The following is a 13,548-nucleotide window of genomic DNA, read 5'->3' as shown; positions in this document are numbered from 1 at the left end:
TATTTAAAAAAAAAATCAGAAAATCCAAAAATATGGTGTTAATGAAATGTGCTTGAGGGAGATGTTTTGGGAAGTGATATAGTCATGTGATAACAAGCAATCTGAATCTGTGTAAGGGACTGAATCTGAACTGTCTAGGCTCTGTGTTCGATGCGCTGGTAGGCACGAAAGATTAAAATGGACTTGACTAGGCATTAATGAACTTAAGGAATCTAGAGACTTGAAAAATCTTGACCTAGATAGATCCATTTAGCCTGACAATACGACGCTCAGATAGGTTGAGCAGGGAGATATACATGATAATCCACCGGTCACACTAAAATAATCTGTATCTAGAACCGTGGTTTAACTCTTCCTCGATGTACGAACTTTGTCCTTAATTCTGGTATTGATGGGGCGACTGGGGAATTCCGATAAAGTAGGTCTGTAGGAAATTATTTTCTTGCTTTCTTTCTGTTAGTCATATGTTGCCTCCTCTTCGTGATTGAAATACATCTGACCTGGACTGTAACATATGCAATTCTATTTCTTTGCATCTTCTATCTATGCAATTCTTCCTGTCTGTTAGTCATATGATGTCTCCTTTGCGTGATTGAAAAACATCCGACCTGGTACACAGCATATGCACCATTCTACTTCTCAATCCCTCTAAATCTGGTTAGTCATATGTTTCACCCTCTGCGATATTGGAAGAGATCCGACCTGGGTGTATAGTGTGACATCCCCATTTTCACGGCCAGAAAAGACCGATTTTGTTTATGCTTTATAAAAATCAGAGTATCTCTTTTAATAAAAATGTAGCGGAATTTGTTCCCAAAAAAACATGATAAATACGTTATCAAAACATTTCCGAAGAAATGTATTTTTATTCATTTTAAAACATTTGGGATGTCATCGTTAATACAGAAACATAAGCATAAACAGAACTTACATTCATTTACACTAGTGATCTACATCTCTTTTAAATCTCTCAGTGTAATGTAACTTCATATCGACACATGTGATACAAATAAACTGAGTGGGTCAGGTTGGGAAACCTGGTGAGTACATAGGGTTTTCAACCCACAATAATATAATTATTATGTTTAAACAATCAAGCAATCAACCCAATTACCCATCCCCATTATCTTCTTTATTCTTAAGGATCTACCCTAAGAATCAGCTATTTCTCGTTCATTCATTCCTAAGGAGTATCCTGAGGAATAGGTACGAATTCCATCGTTGTCAATGACACATCTGTCAAACACAGCTGCTAGTTCTGTCACTTAGGCGCAGCTACCAAAATTGTGACATTCTCTACGAGGCGCATCTGCCGGTATTGTCCTTTAGGCGCAGCTGCCAGGGTTATCTCGTTTATAGACAGTATCGTTTCCGAGAATCCACTCGCAATACATGTCAATGGGTTTTTAGAGTACACCGGTGAACACATCGTTCACAACACCTACAGGTTGCGAGCCTGCTAGTGTTCCACTGGACTGTCTAGAATAGTCCGTGGTTGTCATCCATACTCTGCTAGATAACGGGGCCATCATTTGGGAAAGGCTTCTCACATCGTCCACCTCTTACACTTACCTCGTGGTCTATAACACCTCTCAACTCATTATCCAACTCATATTTCATCTATTACATTTACCCATGTTTTACCCCAACATTTTCGTAGATATAAAATACATATACAGTTTAAATCATTTAAAACGTGTTATAAAATCGTTCATCTAGCATAGACAGCAAGTATACAGATAATATGCACACATAGCACGTAATTTATTTAAAATACTTCATATCTATGTGTAAGATGAAAGTAACTATGCACTCACCTGATAAGGTGGTGACTCGGTACTCGCACAGCACTTCGTTACTCTCAACACAATTTTCCCCAGACAAAACCTAGTATCATTACCACTAGAATTTAGTGTAATATTCAGCGAGACTAATTAATAGTCTAGCTATTATTACTATTATATAAGTGTTAAAGAATACTTATATAACCCATAATAATAGCCCAAGTACTTATTATAAGTTCTTAATAACGTTACTATAATTAAATAAAAGCTATATTAAAAATAGCGTAGGTGTAGCTCACTTACAGTGGGTTTTATAGAAAACCGGACTTCGCTTGGAGCAGTGTTTCCGAACCGAAAGACCCTTTTCTCGGGGCTTCGGGAGCCTCGGGGCTTCCTTCGGGTGCTAGGGGGTTTACCTAGACTTTAGGGGGGGTTTTAGAGGCTTAGAGAGAGGTTCTAGAGAGAGAAAAAGAAGTTGGAAGGTGTGAGAAATGAGGATGCCCCGGCACCCTTTTTATAGGCTGGAAATCACCAAAACTCGTCGAGTTGACCTCCAACTCGTCGAGTTTCATGGCCAGGTGTCACCATCTGGTGGCTAGCCTTTGGGAGGAAGCAACGGCCAGGATTTCGCCACGTCACCCGATTTCGCACAGCAGCCTCCCGACTTATAAAAATCATAACTCTAGCATTCGAGCTCCGTTTTCGACGTTCCTTTTTTCCACGCGTAGGTAAAATCAAGATCTACAACTTTCATTTAGACTCCATTGGCTAATTCTCGACCGATCTTAAATTTAACAGTAGGAGGAGATTGGACTGTTAAATGACCGCGAAGAATTCGTAACTCCTTCATACGGACTCCGTTTTCGTCTTTCTTTTTATCATTGAGTTCCTATTAATGAGATATTCAACTCTCATTTAGGTCGCATAAGCCAAAAACCGCTCGAACTCAAATTTGAGTTTCAGGTCGTGCACTGCTATGCCAAATCTTAGAAAATTCATAACTTCGTCATACGAAGTCAGATTTGGGCGTTCTTTTTTTGTTTGTTCTTGGTTTAACGTATACTACAACTTTTGTTTAGATCACTAAGGCTAAAAAGTCCTTTATCAAAAGTTCACTATTTGCGTCTCCCGGTGCCGTGCCGGTTTTGCCGAAAAACTTCGACGGGTCATAACTTCTTCGTTATATCTTGGATTTCGGCGTTCTTTATATGTACGGAAACCTTGAGAAATATTCTACAACTTGGTTAAGATTATTTATTCTAAATAATCTTTTTGTCGAAAAGTCGTTTTCGACCCTATTATCTCTAAATTGACTAGCCCGGATCTACGGGCGTTACAATTATCTCCCCCTTAGGATGATTACGTCCCGGAATCATCAACAAAACAGGGCTCACATGATGACTCCATACGTTATCTCTTCATCCTATGTAATAACCGTAACTTTGATGTTTGCTTCGAACGAGTATATAACTCTTAGACTCCTTGACTGCAAGCGGTACTCGATCTTTGTACCTGCTCGTTAGACTCCAAATTATGACATTCGAGTCACAATCTCTCTGGATACTCCTTCTTCTTCTGAAGATAAGTTCCTTTATTACTACAATGGACTGATATGTCGTGTTCTAATGACCTCTCATCGTATGATGCAACGCTTAGACTCAGGTCTTTTAGAGTCAAATTCCAGAACAAACTATACCTTCCTTATTGTTATAATGCGATATAATCACATCTTAAAAGGTAGCATTTCTAGCTACAAGCAACTATCGCGATACCTTTACTGATCGCTTTTTATTTCAATCTTCCGTCTTAAGTCAGATGCTACATCGAACTTGATTCTCTGAACCACATAACATACTCAGCGTAGTCGGACTCAATTTGATATGACCACTAGGGTCGGAATAACAATCATCTTCTTAGTCATTACCGAAACGATGGTAACGACATACTTGAATAAAACGAAATGAATTACTAGCTCCTTGGTAACCTTGTGACTTTCCCTGATCCAAGCGTGAGTCCTGTGCTTCCGGTAGTATATGAATCTACTACCTTTCACACCTACTCATACTCGTCCCAAGTATTGTGTCGCAGTCCCCAAGTCACCATACAAGAAAATCACATAACAGTTCAACACACCAGATAACAAAACGAAGGCTTTATTATTTCTTGAAACTATTACATAGGTGTTCGAGTTCACCCTATAATATGCTTCTAATAGGCTACACCACATAGTACTATGACTACTTCGTGACTTGCTCCTCGTATATCTGTCCTCACTCCTGATTCCTTGTATTGTTAGATGCTTCGTTAAGGATGCTTCTTGGCTTCGGAGGTGCATCCGCTCTTGCTGCTTCATTTTTCTTCGGGCAGTCCCTAGATAAATGCCCTTCTTTGTTACATCCGTAGCACACCCTCTTTTTGGATGTGCACTTGCTAGCGTAATGCCCTTTCTTTCCACATTTGTAGCAAGTCACTTCCTCGTCGTATCTCTTATAGTGCTTCAGCGGTACATTTGGCATTGTAGCCCTTATCGGACAATCCTGCTTGAAGTGTCCCTTTCCACTACACTTAAGGCAAACTTCCTCCTTGGTTGAGCACTTGGGGGCATAGTGACCAGTATTCCCGCATTTGAAGCAGGTCACTTCCTTATGGCATCCCCCGTTGTGTTTCCTTCCATACTTGTTACACCATTTTGCTTTACCTCTTCCTCCTCCAGACTATGAGAACATGTTGTTCCTGTTGGACCTTGCAGTTCCCTCAAATTTCCTCTTTTTGCCAACCTCTACCCAGATGGCTGCCTCAAGAGTAGGTGTCTGGCGTACTGGCACAGTAAGTTCATTCTTACTTTGTTGAAGTAATCGTCTTGTCTCTTCCATCTGACGATCCAACATCATCTGCACCATTGCTTGTACCCCTGCCATCGTGATCGTCTTGGGTGCAGCTGCTACATCTGGCACACGCTCAATCACTTTTGGTTCGGTCTGCGGGTTACCGCTTCCAAATCCGCTTCGAGTTCTCATCATGTCAATCTATACACCAAGTCGGATGTTTGGCGTGCAGTGACGAGAATTAAGATAGAGAATATTTTATTTACGATCGACGTGTAAATCTCCTTATTACTCCGAAAAGTTACATGCCAGTTCTAATACCGTAATTAAACGTTTAGAAGTCTGAACACGTAAAGTTTCCAGACCCGCTCGGCAATAGACCATAGATCCGATCATACATTTAGCATCATAAAGAATCATAAATCCTTTAGCACATAAAAGCATGTTAGGCATTTTCCCTAAATAAGCTGGTGCTTGTGTCTATTCAAGTGTATTACCTAAGACACACTCCTCACAATCATTGCTTAGCATTCTAAGTTTAAGTCTAGAAATAAATCCATATTCCTAGTTCGCTTAAACTAATGCTCTGATACCAACTGTGACATCCCCATTTTCACGGCCATAAAAGACCGATTTTGTTTATGCTTTATAAAAATCAGAGTATCTCTTTTAATAAAAATGTAGCGGAATTTGTTCCCAAAAAAACATGATAAATACGTTATCAAAACATTTCCGAAGAAATGTATTTTTATTCATTTTAAAACATTTGGAATGTCATCGTTAATACAGAAACATAAGCATAAACAGAACTTACATTCATTTACACTAGTGATCTACATCTCTTTTAAATCTCTCAGTGTAATGTAACTTCATATCGACACCTGTGATACAAATAAACTGAGTGGGTCAGGTTGGGAAACCTGGTGAGTACATAGGGTTTTCAACCCACAATAATATAATTATTATGTTTAAACAATCAAGCAATCAACCCAATTACCCATCCTCATTATCTTCTTTATTCTTAAGGATCTACCCTAAGAATCAGCTATTTCTTGTTCATTCATTCCTAAGGAGTATCCTGAGGAATAGGTACGAATTCCATCGTTGTCAATGACACATCTGTCAAACACAGCTGCTAGTTCTGTCACTTAGGCGCATCTGCCAAAATTGTGACATTCTCTACGAGGCGCATCTGCCAGTATTGTCCTTTAGGCGCAGCTGCCAGGGTTATCTCGTTTATAGACAGTATCGTTTCCGAGAATCCACTCGCAATACATGTCAATGGGTTTTTAGAGTACACCGGTGAACACATCGTTCACAACACCTACAGGTTGCGAGCCTGCTAGTGTTCCACTGGACTGTCTAGAATAGTCCGTGGTTGTCATCCATACTCTGCTAGATAACGGGGCCATCATTTGGGAAAGGCTTCTCACATCGTCCACCTCTTACACTTACCTCGTGGTCTATAACACCTCTCAACTCATTATCCAACTCATATTTCATCTATTACATTTACCCATGTTTTACCCCAACATTTTCGTAGATATAAAATACATATACAGTTTAAATCATTTAAAACGTGTTATAAAATCGTTCATCTAGCATAGACAGCAAGTATACAGATAATATGCACACATAGCACGTAATTTATTTAAAATACTTCATATCTATGTGTAAGATGAAAGTAACTATGCACTCACCTGATAAGGTGGTGACTCGGTACTCGGACAGCACTTCGTTACTCTCAACATAATTTTCCCCGGACAAAACCTAGTATCATTACCACTAGAGTTTAGTGTAATATTCAGTGAGACTAATTAATAGTCTAGCTATTATTACTATTATATAAGCGTTAAAGAATACTTATATAACCCATAATAATAGCCCAAGTACTTATTATAAGTTCTTAATAACGTTACTATAATTAAATAAAAGTTATATTAAAAATAGCGTAGGCGTAGCTCACTTACAACGGGTTTTATAGAAAACCGGACTTCGCTTGGAGCAGCGTTTCCGAACCGAAAGACCCTTTTCTCGGGGCTTCGGGAGCCTCGGGACTTCCTTCGGGTGCTAGGGGGTTTACCTAGACTTTAGGGGGGTTTTAGAGGCTTAGAGAGAGCTTCTAGAGAGAGAAAGAGAAGTTGGAAGGTGTGAGAAATGAGGGTGCCCCGACACCCTTTTTATAGGCTGGAAATCACCAAAACTCGTCGAGTTGACCTCCAACTCGTCGAGTTTCATGGCCAGGTGTCACCATCTGGTGGCTAGCCTTGGGGAGGAAGCAACGGCCAGGATTTCGCCACGTCACCCGATTTCGCACAGCAGCCTCCCGACTTAGAAAAATCATAACTCTCGCATACAAGCTCCGTTTTCGACGTTCTTTTTTTCCACGCATAGGTAAAATCAAGATCTACAACTGTCATTTAGACTCCCTTGGCTAATTCTCGACCGATCTTAAATTTAACAGTAGGAGGAGATTAGACTGTTAAATGACCGCGAAGAATTCGTAACTCCTTCATACGGACTCCGTTTTCGGCTGTCCTTTTATTGTTGAGTTCCTATTAATGAGATCTTCAACTATCATTTAGGTCGCGTAAGCCAAAAACCGCTCGAACTAAAATTTGAGTTTCGGGTCGTGCACTGCTATGCCAAATCTTAGAAAATTCATAACTTCCTCATACGAAGTCAGATTTGGGCGTTTTGTTTTTGTATGTTCTTGGTTTAACGTATACTACAACTTTTGTTTAGATCACTAAGGCTAAAAAGTCATTTATCAAAAATTCACTATTTGCGTCTCCCTGTGCCGTGCCGGTTTTGCCGAAAAACTTCGACGGGTCATAACTTCTTCGTTATAACTCGGATTTCGGCGTTCTTTATATGTACGGAAACCTTGAGACATATTCTAAAACTTGGTTAAGATTATTTATTCTAAATAATCTTTTTGTCAAAAAGTCGTTTTCGACCCTATTATCTCTAAATTGACTAGCCCGGATCTACGGACGTTACATATAGCATATGCATTCTAAATCTGACTTCTCTCATAATAATTGTCTGCTCACCTAAAGTAAGGAGTACTTTGGAAGTTCCTGATTATTGGGGTATGTCAGGAAGCGGGAAACATGTTCTAGTACATTTAAAATTGAACAATCACTAGGTTGTCTGTAGATCTCGCTGCTCAATTTAGGTGGACAACAATATCTTTGGTCGTCGTCAGCTGAATGGTCCTTAAGGAATATTATCTAGGAACATAGGATCACATTGTCTTGTCACTTATAGTATGTCCTAATTTTGTCACAATATTTCGTGTTTAAGTGGACCACAATACCGACGATTGACCAGATCTATTCATGAAGAGAGAGGTACTGATAAACGGATAAAGGCTGTCTAAAAACTTTGATCCCAAATCACTCTTAAAGTTAGATATCATTTTTATTTTTGTTAAATTTGTTCATAGTTTTCTTCTAATTTAAATATTAGGGGAGAATTAAAAATTTTGAAAACCAAACAAAAATCAAAAATTAAAAATCCAAAAATAGTGTTATTTCTGTTTTATGTCTTTTTCAGAAAATATGAAAAATCCAAAAATATTGTGTGCTAAATTTTCTTTTAGTTTTGTTTTGTCTTGAAAAGTGAATTCAGGTGAAGATGAAACTCATGGATTTTGTGTCGAAGATTTCTGAGCCAAGGCTTCATCCGTGATCATCGAAGAATTCCCATTCGAAGGAGCAAGAAATGAAGAATATTCTTTCGACATTCAATCTTTCAACCCCAGAAGCAAGGTGAAGCTGCACTTGAAGATTATGTGACAGATTGCATTGAAGCCTCCTCAATCAATTTGCTGCTATTCTTGAACCTGCTGAAGTGATCTTGAAGATTAGTTCTCTCTGATGTTCTCTCTGAAGATTCTCAAGCTGAAAGCGCTATCTTTCAAGAATCGGTACAAGATTCTGAAGAAAAGCCCAACTGCTCAAGATGAAGTCATTCATTGAAGATTCATCAAGTTCATCTTGAAGTTGTGAAGAATTTGAAGATTAACGCTGAAGCCAAGCTCCCAATGAAGATTAACAAGAAAAGCCAGCTACTTTTTAGGGGGAGCTTGTTGGGTCAAATAAGAAAAGAAAGCTATAAACCAAGGGGGAGATTGTTGGGTCAAAATATTGGTTTATACTTTGCTTTTCTAAGAAAATGTATTTTTCCGTAATTTTGTGGCTGTGTACGGCCGTACACAGGGTGTGCGGCTGTACACACGTGTACGGCTGGTGTCTCATATATATATAGGGTGATGAGTCATGTGAGTGTAAGGCTAGAGAAGAAGAGCATATTGTAGAGAGAGAAACAAGAGAGAAAGAAGAGTGTGTGTGAATCTTGTATTTGGATCTCCATTCTAATCATCAAATAATACAAGATTCATCATCTTCTTCTTCTCCTTCTCTTCTTCATTTGATCTGGCATCATCCGTTTGATCGGGATTCCGCACCATCAAACGGATCTGATTGATACACGAGCAGATCAGGGACTTACAATAAGGAAAATATTGAATTTTTCTTGAACATACACTACATCTACAAAGAAAGGTTTTCAACTCTATATACAAAAGCTTATGCACTCACCAACTTAATTGTTGACGCTCTTTCAAAATTACTTGTATTCTCAGGTAATCAATAAAAACCGGTGACTACCAGCTTTTAAGGATGGAACGCTACGACGTTAGACAATCCATTTTATCATTATATTGTAATCGATTTTGAAACATGTAAGTCATGAAACCATGTAACTTTCTCGATTATATTTATGATGGTTGTATCTACTTTGATCACTATTATACTCGTTGTTATGATACTATACATGAAGTCCTCCACCCCGGACGTTTCCGCCATCCTTGGTTTGGGGGTGTAACAGCTGATGTATCTCCACTGCTGGAGCGAACTGTGCTCGGAACCTGGTCACAAAATCCTGCCAGGTCATGGCCTCAATTGTCGGACCTCCCAAAGCATAACCAACCTCCTCCCACCAGTCTCTAGCCCTCTCCCTCAAACAACCTGCAACAAATCTGACCTTCAACCCCTCCAGGAAGAAGCTCGTCAGCTGAGCAAACGCCATGTCTGTTATCCACCGTCTAGCTACAATGGGCTCCTTCACCCCGGAGAAGTATAGTGCTCCACACCCCCTAGAATCCTTGAAGTAGAGTGTGCGAGTCCCAAACTGGCCATGTGCCATATCACTCCTGAAAGCCCTAAGGCGATCCTCCATCAACTCGATAATGCCCTCCTTGATCCACCCTAAAATCTTTGGGGTCGCGTCAAGGATGCCTATAATAATCTCAGATGCTATGAACTCCCGCATGCCATCATTAAACGGCTTGGAACCCATACCCGAACCAGACCTAGATCCAGAACCTCCCGCTCCCTGACGTCTCATCATCATTCTGAAAAAAAACCACACAATCATCAGGATCATGAATACAAATTGCGAGATTCCACATTCTACAAGCTCTCCTGGTTTCCTAGCAGCACTCCCCGAATCGAGTACGGATCCTCTACTTTCAATAGTACGGGCACATACTACCTTCCATATCTATCCGTACTTTCCTCGAGGATTGCTTTGAATCTTCCAGGTCACTTCCTATCCAAATATATTATTGAAATCAGATAAGGCTTCTGGCACTAATCTCTTCCTAGACACCTTCTAGGACACAACTCTCTCCACACACTGCCCTCAGCTGCCGAAAGGACTCCCACGAACTTCCTCTAACTAGTGCATGAATACAGTTACTAAAATTAACATTTCAAGACATTAGGGTTTTCTAAACCCTAATTTGGGTTTCCAACCCAAATACTAGCCAATTAGGTTAATTAGAGTTTAATGAGTTAGGCACCACCTACTAGCACCCCGGGTGGTGGTGGTCAACGGAGGTTCATGGTGGCAGCCACCACCTCATAGTGGTGGTGGGTATGATTTTTAGGCCAAAACAGTGAAAAACTTTCCAAACACCCATCCAAACGCACACATATATACACACAGCCACCCAAAGTGGTGGCTGGTGGCGGAAAAACGTCGGCATGAGGTGGCAGCCACCACCTCACGGTGGTGGTGACGGGTCTTCCTTAATCAATCCGGCCAAAATTACATCTATACAAAATCACACCCCAAAATCCACGCAATAGCACAATAATACACACATACAGCCACCCACCCACGGTGGTTGTTTGTGGCAGAAAAGAAGGAGTGGCGGTAGCCACCATGGTTGGCAGCCATGGTGGTTTTTTCGTGATTTACGGCCATCCTCACGCATCTAACGATTGAACATGTACTCCCTCATCGCCCTAACTGGACACAGATACACCATACACACAGAATGACACCCACAACACTGCCACCCATGCGGTGGCAGACAGCAGCCGAGGAACGCAACGAGAGGGGCAGCCGCCCGGAGCGACGACGACGACAGGACTCAAGGTAATGGCGGAAGAAGCGAAGGAGCACATTATCGGGGAAGGAGATGCAATAGCGACCACGAAATCATCGATCTTCCCAGTCACCAGTGACGACAGCATGCGAGATTGACTCCAGGGCTTCCGGCTTCGTCGGCAGCGGCGTCGCAGTAGGATGCTCGGATGTTCAGGGCGGCGGCTGGATCATGGAGGTATAAGGGTGGCGGCTGGCGAACATGAGCTAGTTTTAGGGTTTTGGAAGTGGCGATCCTTAAGACGGGAGGGGAAGACCACCGGGTTCAAGTCCCGTATCATTACCAAACTTACATGCCTTTTTACGAGATTAGTCCCTGCCACAATAACTCATTTTCAGTTTAACTCCAAAATTTACCAATTATCCCTTGCCTTCTGAATTTCTTTGCAAAACCACCCCAAAATTACACTTTAACCCCAAATATCCAAAATTATGGCGTTTAACTCCCCGAAGCCAACACCTTGCTAAATTATTATTGATTTGGCTACAATAATATAAAATATAATTTACATCTTAGGGTTTTAGAATTTATTATTTATTACTTATTTATTTAATTTAAACGGAATATTATAATTCTCCCCCACTTAGATTAGATTTCGTCATCGAATTCATTCCTTACTATTCTTGTCATGCCAAACAACTTGAGCGACATGGACACAATCCTGAGAATACCCTAGCCTTCCCAAGGCAATCGGTACCAACCCTTACAGGGCTCTACAACCCGCAGATGAACGAATTCTTGCAACGTAATCACATTGACTCAATCTGAAATCTGAAGTCTCGAGATGGTCTAACTCCCTGTCAGATCGTCCATACTTAATTATTATCGAATCCATTGCACTTATCTCTCAACTGGCTACTTAATTTCTAATAACTTGAGGTTCCCACTAGAAAACAGAATCACAGACCAAAAGTCCTTGCAGAACACTTATACTTGACAGAAGGCTCAGATAATCGTTCGAGTAGGAGACTCATCCCTGCAACGGTTAGACTCAGAAGAGAGTTGTGCAACGGGGTCAAATCAATTACTCTGATATTATTTAATCCAAACTGCAAGTGACTTAGCACTTTCGATCAACAAGCTACTCCACACACACATGAATCCCCAAGTTACTACTACTGCCCATAACATCACGCTGCCTCCTAATTGTTTTTCCAAAATCCACCATGACTACCCTGGTCCCAATTCGTCTACCATTCAACTGAATTACTGGGTTCCAGCCCGGTTGCTGGGTCAAAAGACTCCCACACAGCAGCCCCTCACGTCTTCCGACGGAAAGCCTCACAGACAATAACTACCCAAACAATCTCGACACTAACCCGACGCTAAACTGAACGCTACAGGACCAACTATAGTCTTTCCTCATACCCGGTCTCTCGCGACCTACCGATTCATGATTCCAACATACTGTGGCCCTTCATCGGCTTGGCGGACTGGCCTATCTTGGCCTCATCCATCCATAGAAAATTACGAGCAAATCACAATTTGCCATACTCCCATCGTTGCACAGGGACCTATGAATGCTACGATCCACCCCGAAGTCTTACAACACTTCTCACGCTAAATGACTGTTAGTGAATGCTACGGGCCACCCCCGCAGTCTTACAGCACGCCTACACTATCCGTAATCTAGTGAATGCTACGGGTCACCCCGCAGTCTTACAACACTTCTCACTAACTGCTATCTAGTGAATGCTACGGGCCACCCCGCAGTCTTACAACACTTCCACTAACCGCTAACTAGTGAATGCTACGGGCCACCCCGCAGTCTTATAACACTTCCACTAACCGAACTCACAGCCCAATGCCTTACCGCTAATCCGACAAATCGAACATACCAGAGTCGAGCGCACCCTTGACCGAACGCCCAAGCTGAACTCGAGCTATGCATTGAACCCCAACCTGGTCCCCCAAGGTCTGCTATCAAGTACCAAGAGTACGCGATCTCAATGTTGGTAAGTTTCCCGAACTTCCAACTCATACTATCCTCAATCCAGACAGCCGCTTGGTCCATCTTTTTTCCAGACGAGAAAGTGAAACATTTCCCGGTTTAAAAATCGATTTTGATCCTGAATACCTGCACGATTCTCCCCCGCTTAGATTCGACTAAGCCTTCACAACACATAAGAATTTAAGGATTCCCAATCCTTTTTGCTTTCCCACAGTCGTTCCGATGACAACCAGCAATTGCCAATGCTAGTACTCCATCAATAGACAAACCCCAAAAGGCCACACAACTTCTAAAGACCAGATGAACACCTCCTGAACCCTAGTGAAACCGACAGTCCCTAATGCTTGAAATGATACCGCACTCAAATCCTGAAGTCCAAAAGACAGATGCTCCAACCAGTACCTCAGCAACAAGCCATTTCCCTTGGCGTTTCCAGCAGCCACTCCAAGGAAAACTACTAAAACCACAGAATCCTAATGATGCTAAATAACCATCCTGTGGACCCTAACCGCAGACCTTCACGAA

Source organism: Lactuca virosa, chromosome 9 (assembly GCF_052849685.1).
Source record: "Lactuca virosa cultivar CGN04683 chromosome 9, Lactuca_virosa_CGN04683_v6, whole genome shotgun sequence".
Classification (NCBI taxonomy): Eukaryota; Viridiplantae; Streptophyta; class Magnoliopsida; order Asterales; family Asteraceae; genus Lactuca; species Lactuca virosa.
This window is presented reverse-complemented; position numbering follows the sequence as displayed.